An 8,951-nucleotide genomic window follows, 5' to 3' on the forward strand; every position below is an offset into this window, starting at 1 on the left:
AAAGCACAATAAATTCAGCCAATGGATGGAAGGGCAACTCAGAGAAGAAAGGCAGATTTAAAGAGGTAAGTTATGAGTGTGGATTCAAAGATAGGCAGTCAGTCAATGATACAGAGGTCCAGGGGGAGGGAGTTCCATTGTTGAGGGGCCGAGTGGCTGAAGGCTCTGCTCCCCATGGTGATCAGTCGGATGGGGGTACAGAGAGCTGCAGGGATGAAGAAGACCGGAGAGAGCGTGGGGGGTGTATAAATATGGAGAAAATCTGATAAATAAGGTGGGGCTGATGTGGGGGTGATGTGATGAAATGGTGGAGTTCTGGAAATGATGCGAGCAGCTGAATTTTGGACCAGTTGGAGTTTTTTGAGAGTTTTTTTAGGTAAACCAAAGAGAAAAGCATTACAGTAATCAAGACAAGAAGTGACTAAACCATGAACCAAAATGGAAGCAGAGTGGATAGTAAGGGAGGGGGAAAAAAGATTTAGATTGCGCAGTTGAAAGAAGACGGACCGAGTAATGTTATCAATGTGGGGTTCAAAGGTGAGTGAAAAATCAAGAATGACACCCAGACTCTTTACCTGAGGGGAGGGGTAAACTGAAGAAGAGTCAATGGAGAGCGTGAATTTTGGAACTTTCGAAAGGGTGAATTTAGAGGCAGCAAGTATTAGTTCTGTTTTTATCACTATTAAAATTTAGAAATTTTTGAGTGAACCAGTTTTTAATTTCAAGTAAACGGGAGGTGAGGGAGGAGGGTGGGAGAGAGGAATTGGGTTTGCTGGAGAGATAGAGCTGGGTGTCATCCGCATAACAATGGAAGTTGATATTGAATTTATGGAAGATGTTACCAAGTGGAAGGAAGTAAGTGATAAATAAGAGAGGACCAAGAACAGAGCCTTGGGGAACACCGGAAGAGAGAGATGAGGAATGAGAATTGAAGGACTTTAGCTGAATGAACTGAGTGCAGCCTGAGAAATAAGAATGGAACCAATGGACAGGGGTTGAAGTGATGCCAGGAGAGGAGAATCTATGGAGGACAATTGAGTGGGATGTAGTGTCAAAGGCCGCACTCAGATCAAGGAGGAGGAGAATGGTGATAAGTCAAGAGTCAGCAGCGTGAAGAATGTCGTTGGTTATTTTCAGAAGAGCAATTTCAGTGCTGTGGGTGGGACAGAAACCAGATTGAAAGATTTAAAAAAGACGGTTTTGTTTCAGATGCTGATGGAGTTGAGAGGCTACTACTTTATTGAGTACCTTTAAAATGATTGGCAGATTGGAGATAGGTCGACACTTGCCAAGAATGGTGGGATCTGAACCAGGTTTTTTAAAAACTGGTTTCACTGCTGCAGTTTTGAGAAGTGAAGGGACAATACCAGACGTTGCTGAAGAATAAATAATGGCTGAAATAAGGGGGAGTTGTGGGAGACAGGATTTGAAAAGGAAATGTTGGAAGAGGATCAAGCTAGCAAATAGAGGGTTTGGATTCTTTGATGAGGGAAGAAATGTCGACTACGATTAGGCAACTGAAAATAAGAAAATACATGGGACACAGAGAAAGAGTCAGAAGGGATGAAGAGCGGGTCAGGGTAATGAAGGTCATCTTGTATGGTTTGAATTTTCTTGTCAAAATATGACAGAAAGGATTGGCAGGTGTTAGTGGAGTACATATGAGGGGGAAGGTTATCAGGGGCCTGAAAGATATTATTCATAATTGAAAAAACAGTTTTAAGATTCCCTTTGTTGACACAGAAGAGCTTAGAGTAATAATCTCTTTTCGTGAGTGATACCAGATCTTTGTACATTATGAGATCAGTTTTAAACATTTCCCTGTGCACAGAAAGTGCAGTTCTTCTGAAGAGCAGCTCAAGCTGGTGACTTCTAGCTTTTATTTTACAGAGTTCAGGAGTGAACCATGGGGCAGATTTGATGAAGGAAACACTGCAAGTTTTGAGAGGAGCAAGGAGGTTCAGAATATCAACAAGACTACTATTGTAAAAAGAAACAAGTGCATCAGGATCATGAGAATCTGGGAGTAAAATGTCACCTATATGGGAGGAGAGCATTTCTAGATTAATATTTTTGACATTGCGAAAAGTGACGAGGCGTTAAGGTTTAGTGACGGTTAGACAGACAGAAATACTAAATGAAACTAGAAAATGCTCAGTTACAGGGATCTCGCCTGCAGAACAGTTAATGGGAGTTATGCCGGAGCAGCATATTAAGTCCAGAGTACATCCTTTTATGTGGGTAGGAAGTTGAACTGATTGGTTAAAATTAAAACTGTCCAAGCAGGAACAGAAGTCTCTGGTGAGGGAAAGGCTGGTATTGTCAATAACAATCAAACTTTATTTATAAAGCACTTTGCATATAAAAGTATAACACAAAGTGCTTTACATTAAAACAAAACAAAACAAAACAAATAAAATAAAAACGAGCATGAAAATGAAAAAAATAAATAAATAAATAAAAATACAAAATTTAAAAATAGGGCCCCCTTCCGTGTACCTACGCACAACACCCCTCTGATGGGTGAAAAGATAATGAGAAATAGGCTGAGCACGAAAACAGGATAGTGGAAGCGCTAATAATTGGAACCTTCCTGTCTCTGACCAGCCGCACAACCAGCCAAATGCAGCATCGCAGTCGGGGACCGGCCCACCACAGCTAAGCAGTGATGCAGGTTCCCACATAGAGTAGTTGGTGCTTTTAGGGAATTTAACTGACCAACATTGATTTAATAAGAGACTTTCAGAGCATGATTTAATTGGCTACAGCCATATTTTACCAACTTAATATGAATATTAAAATCATGACATTGGGTGGGAGGGATTAAAGGTGGGTGAGCAGGGATCCAAACTGATCTATAAAGTCACTGTTGCCCTTAGGGGGCGGTAAACCACTGCTATGACAGTAGGAGTAGGTCCAGGAAGCATAAAGGCGGTGCACTCCATGCAACTGAGTGGGGGGAGCAGGACCGGAAGAACTTTCCACTGGAGTGTTTCCGTCCCTCAAAAACATTCTTATAAGTCAACTGGCAGATGATACCACATTATTCTTAAAAAACTCCTCACAGGTTCCCATGGTTCTTCAAGTTATAGATACATTTTCAAAAGCATCTGGACTTTATCTAAACCTAAACAATGTGAGTTATTTCCTCTTAAACAATGTGCTCTAACATCCATAAATAATATAGTAGTCAAATAAAATTTCACATATTTGGGATTGCAGATAACTAAAGATCAAATACAAAGAACTGAATAACTATAATTCTATGTTTGCAGATCAAAAACAAAGAACTGAATAACTATAATCCTATCTTTGCAGATCAAAAACAAAGAACTGAATAACTATAATCCTATCTTTGCAGATCAAAAACAAAGAACTGAATAACTATAATCCTATGTTTGCAGAAGCACAAAATAAGTTTAATCACTGGCTACAAAGAGATCTTGCACTAAAAGGTTGTGCCCTCTTAGCTAAAACAGAGGGAATTTCCAGACTGGTTTACAGTGCTTCCTCACTATCTCTGGACTGTTAAAATGCAAAAAGGATTGATCAGATAGTTTTTCATTTCCTTTAGAGAAATAGAATCCACTATGTCCGAAAATCAGTAGTAAATAATTCATCAAAAGACGGAGGACTTGCCTTCCTTGACTTTTCCACTCTAAATGATGTCCTCAAAATTAAATGGTTAAAAAAACTCTTAAAAAGTGAAACCTCATGTTGAAATTTCATACCAAAATATATATTTGATAAGCTTGGAGGTCTGCCATTTCTTCTATTATGTAATTTCAAAATAGGGAAAATTCCTTTAAAACTGTCTAATTTTCATAAGCAGGTTATATTGGCATGGACTTTGATGTACAAACATAATTTTTCTCCTCATCGCTACTACAATTGGAATAGTGCAGATATTTTATACAAAAACAAGAGTATTTTTCTTGAAAATTGGTTAGAAAAGAATATTTCTCTTGTGACACAGCTGATTAATCCACAAGGTAACCTGATATATGTTGAGTTTCTGTCCATGCTATAGTCTGCATGTCCCACTAGCAGAGTTTGCATTGGTTACTGGAGCCATCCCAGGTGGTGTTAGACTTCTATGTGGCAGTTTTCCTTCAAATACTCCATGTTCTCCTCCCAAATTAACGGAATTGTGGTGTGGAAAGATCTGTTTTTCAGCTGGCAGGAATAATCAAAGTATCCGTTCTCTGTGAGATTGCCACAAAACCGCATGTTATCTCATATTGGAATAGGTTTGCCTGTAGAACTTAGTGAAAAAATGTTTGGTCCCTGCCACAAACGTATTTCATCACCAATAAAATCAGAGACATTTCTTTCAAAACTCTTCATGAATTTTATTCAGTGAAACACTTCTTTACCAAGTTTAAAAAAGATCTGGACATAAACTGGTCATTTTGTCATTCCTCACCAGAAACTGTGCCTCATCTTTTTTGGTATTGCTCCTTCACTCAAGTATTTTGGAAAGATTTGATATATTTTATAAGGACTCATCTAGGTGAAGATTATAGATTATTTTATGAGCATATTATTGTTGGATATTTTACACTGTGGAGACATAATCCAGAGAAAATATATGTTGTTAATTTACTTATAATTATGGCTAAATATTTTACACACAAGTGTAAATATGCTAACAAAAAACAGTATTTTATGTTTTCCAGAAAGATATGGTACTGTATGTAAACAGTATAAAATCCTCCACTAACAAAAAAGCTCTCAGAACAGTTGAAACATGGTCTCTTTTGAAACTCTAACAGATTCCTTCGCCTTTAATATTTTTGTTTTATTTTTGCTTAACCTGTTTTACATTACAATTAACGTGAAAATTGAATTTTGCACACAGTGTGGAGTTTTGTGTTTGGTATTTTGTATGTGCAATATTTGTTAATAAAGTTAAAAGAAAAAATAAAGTATATAAAAACAGGTTCCAGCCCTCACGATAGAGCACAGCGAGACCTCCTCCGCGGCCCGAGCAACAAGTTTGTGAGATTTATTATTTTTATTTTATGAGGTTGAGAGATGTGAACAAAGCCAGGCGGAGTGGAGTTGTTAAGTTGTAAATGGTCATTTGGATGCTGCCAAGTTTCTGTCACTCTAAGAAAGTCAAGTTTACGGTCAGATATAATGTCCTGGATCAGCTGACTCTTGTTCGACAGTGAGCGGATGTTGATGAGGCTGAAATGACTGTTGTGGAGTTTTGGTACACAGCACCACCGGCAACCAAGGAAGACTGGAGAGCGCTCTGTTGTCCACAATGCGTCTGCTGTTGCGGGGAGGGCGCTGGGTGGCGGAGGAGAAGTAACGGACTGAGTTGGTTCAGTCGTCCTCGAATTGCCGCCGAGTGCTGCGGTGAACGTACCTCCTGGGTTTTAAGGTCAAGTGAGCCGACATGTGTGGAAGTGCGGTTCCTGCTAGCCGCCACTGACTTTTTGCATGCGCGTTTACATCATTGTTTACGGTACACAAGCCCAGCAAGCTGGAAAGACGATATAAAGCGCGAATATCACCCATGACACAGTTACCCCTAATCAAATAACGTGTCTTGTACTCAGAAATCAATGAGAGCTATTGCAACCCCTATATTGTCATTTGATGTACAAATGTATTCATTGAGATTGCATGTCTGTCCATTCCATGATAAACTACCAGAAATAACATGTTTTGTTTGAAATATAATCAATCAGACAGATTCTGAAAGTGACATTTAACACTGACAAGAGTGTTTTGTGTGTTATTGAGCATCTCATGGAATGGAATCAAACAGAAATGAAGATATTACACATAAAAGGGCAGATCTGGTCATGTCATGTCAAATCTTTCTAAAGTTGCTTCATTTAAGGAAGGTGACACAAAACTTTCACTGGATTATTTTTGATGATGATGTTCACTAACATCACAGCAAGTTTGAAGACAAAAACTGCAGAAAAATACAGATATTGACATTATAGTCCTCCTAAGCATCCTGCCTGTATGGTCAAAGTATTACTTATTCTTCTTTCACTTTCGGTGTGGGTACCGGATGTTCTCGGGGTCCTTCGGGGTCCTTCAAATGAGTTATACAGAGGAGACATCACGTGGTTCCTCATGGGAGGAGAGCACCGCCATCTTGGTGAGGTCAAGTTTTGAAGACCAAACCACTTTTTATAACATTTAATAAAGAGCTCTGTTTTTGCTTTCAATCACTTCATTATATGAAAAAGAAGAATGGTTTGAAATTGCTTAGTTTTGTTCAGAAATACAAACTTCACGAGTACCCCTAACTTAACTTGTATTAGACTAGTTAGATTTTTTCTATGTTCCTTTATTTTATTTTACTTATGTTTTTATTTATTTGTGTGTTATGTTCATTGTTTCTTTTTTTCCCCTCTTTTGTTTATTTTCTATGTCAATATGTTATATTTGGCAATGGTGACTGATCCTCGAGGCAATATTGATTACATCGTTATTGTTCGTTGTTAACGTTAATGTCATTGTTAATGACACCGCAATTGTCAAGCAAGTTTTTTTTTAAAACTTAGCGACGTTAACTCATTGGTCGTGGCAACTTACAGCCAATCAAATAGTCTGACGTCATCATTGGTCGAAGGACCCTGAAGGACCCCGAGAACATCCGGCAACCCGAGAACATCCGGTACCCACATCGGCTTATCCCATCAGGGGTCGCCACAGCGAACCAGCCACTTCACTGCGGAAGATCCGCATGGTAATCTTGGCAATGTTTTACGCCGGATGCCCTTCCTGACGCAACCCTCTCAAAGTGACCGGGCTTGAGACCGGCACAGAAGCAGAGAAGGGACCAAAGTATTACGTATTAACCACCCAAAATGCCACTTTATCATAAAGTGAGGTTAAACTTTCACTGGATTATTGTTGGTAATGATGTTCATGATCATCACAGCAAGCTTGAAGAAAAATGACTGGAGAAAATTACAGATATTGACATTATAATCTAATTCTGGCCTCCTCATTCATAATCAGAGTATAACATGAGTATTAACCTCCATATTATTTATATTAGTTAGGTGAATACATGGTTAGAGTATTTTCTGCAGTTATTTGTCTTCAAAATTGCTGTGATGTTAGTGAACATCATCATCAACAATAATCCAGTGAAAGTTTTGTGTCACCTTAAATGAAGTGAAATAATAATTAATTTCTGTTTGATTCATTTCCATGAGATGCTCAACAAAACACTCTTGTCAGTGTTAAATCTCACTTTTAGAATCTGTCTGATTGATTATATTTCAAGCAAAACACGTAATTTCTGGTAGTTTATTATGGAATTAACAGACATTCAATCTAAACGAATACATTTGTAGATCAAATGACAATAAAGGGCTTGCAATAGCTCTCATCGATTTCTGAGCACAATACATGTTATTTGATAATAGGTAACTGTGACAAGGTTGATATTAGCGCTTAGTTTATACCGTCTTTTCAGCTCGCTGGGCGTGTGTACCGTAAACAATAATGTAAACGCGCATGCAAAAAGTCAGTGGCGGCTAGCGAGACCGCACTTCCACAGATGTCGGCTCACCTGACCGCGAGGGCATAGCGGAAATAGAGAATGTTTGCGGAAGTAGAGCAGGGGGGGGGGTATTCCAGAAAGCAGGTTTTGCTAGTTACTACTGTAAGTTTGAGGCTAAGGAGTCAGATAACCTCAGCTTTCGGTTCCAAAAACAGAGGTATGTTTCAGGGTATGTCAAGTTGCCATAGCAACTCATGGTTGGATTCCAATCCGACCATTGATCCGATCAAGATATTTTGCACATGTAACTGCGGCTTATAGTGTCTACTTGCAGCGTGGCGGGGGCATGGCATCACGATGGCGTCTCTCCATCGGGATGTCAGTCACCCAACACGATGGACGATACCATCGTCCATCGGCACAACCCTATTTAACACCGCTAGTGCTGTGTAATTTTATAAGAACTGAAGTTAAAGTCAGAATCATGATGAATAACTGTATACAGTGATCCCTTGCTATAACGCGGTTTACTTTTCACGGTTTCGCTACTTCACGGATTTGCATCGTGGATTGTGTTCTGCATTCTGATTGGCTAAAAAGTCACTCTGCTTCTTCTCTACCTGTGCCACAATAACGTTGCAGTTTAATATGTACACGTACATAAAACAGCTCGGCAAATTTACAACATGTACGTGCAAATCATCTTGGAATTTCGAGTTTCTCTAAAACCCATAGAAAAAAGAGCGAGAACAACTGCCTATCACTATGTTCTTCTCCCGAACAAAAACACCTGCACCGCGGGCTTCAAAAGAAGAAAACACTGCAGAGCGGAGTCAGAATGCAAAGGATCAGTCTGAAGAGCAGTGAAAAACAGCTGAGTCACTATTTGTCCCACTGTACTTTGCATTTCTTTCATAATCATTTAAAATTTTCTCCCGTTTAATCCAAAACTCGGGTCGCGGTGGGCGGGGCTAATCTCCGCGATTTGAAGCCTTCTGTTCACATTGATGATTAAAATTATTATTTGACAGTACAGTACAGACGTTATTTGTTGAAAAAAAGTTTCTAAAGTACTTTTATTTGTAAAACAAATACTTGAGCCTGTAAAATGGTTTGTTCTTTCTTTTCAATGTATAATAGAGTATTTAATTGTATAGTAATTGTAAAAAAAAATAGAGGTTTCTACTTCACGGATTTTGCCTATCACGGGTTCTTTTTGGAATGTAACCCCGCGAAAAACAAGGGTTTACTGTACTTTATATTGCAAATCCACACTGTATCATTGGCGGCCTCAAACTTAGACATATGAGAGTTCAAGAAGTACAGTAAATTAAAATGGAAAAAGATTTAATTCAATTGGAGTAATATGACATTTAGTTGGATGAAGATGTAAGTTTGAGTTTTATAAACAATTATTAACGTAAGAAATTAGGTTGAATAAATTTAACTCAATTACTTGTTACCA

This window comes from Oryzias latipes, chromosome 20 (assembly GCF_053564925.1).
Source record: "Oryzias latipes strain Hd-rR chromosome 20, Olatipes_Hd-rR_3.1".
Taxonomy (NCBI): Eukaryota; Metazoa; Chordata; class Actinopteri; order Beloniformes; family Adrianichthyidae; genus Oryzias; species Oryzias latipes.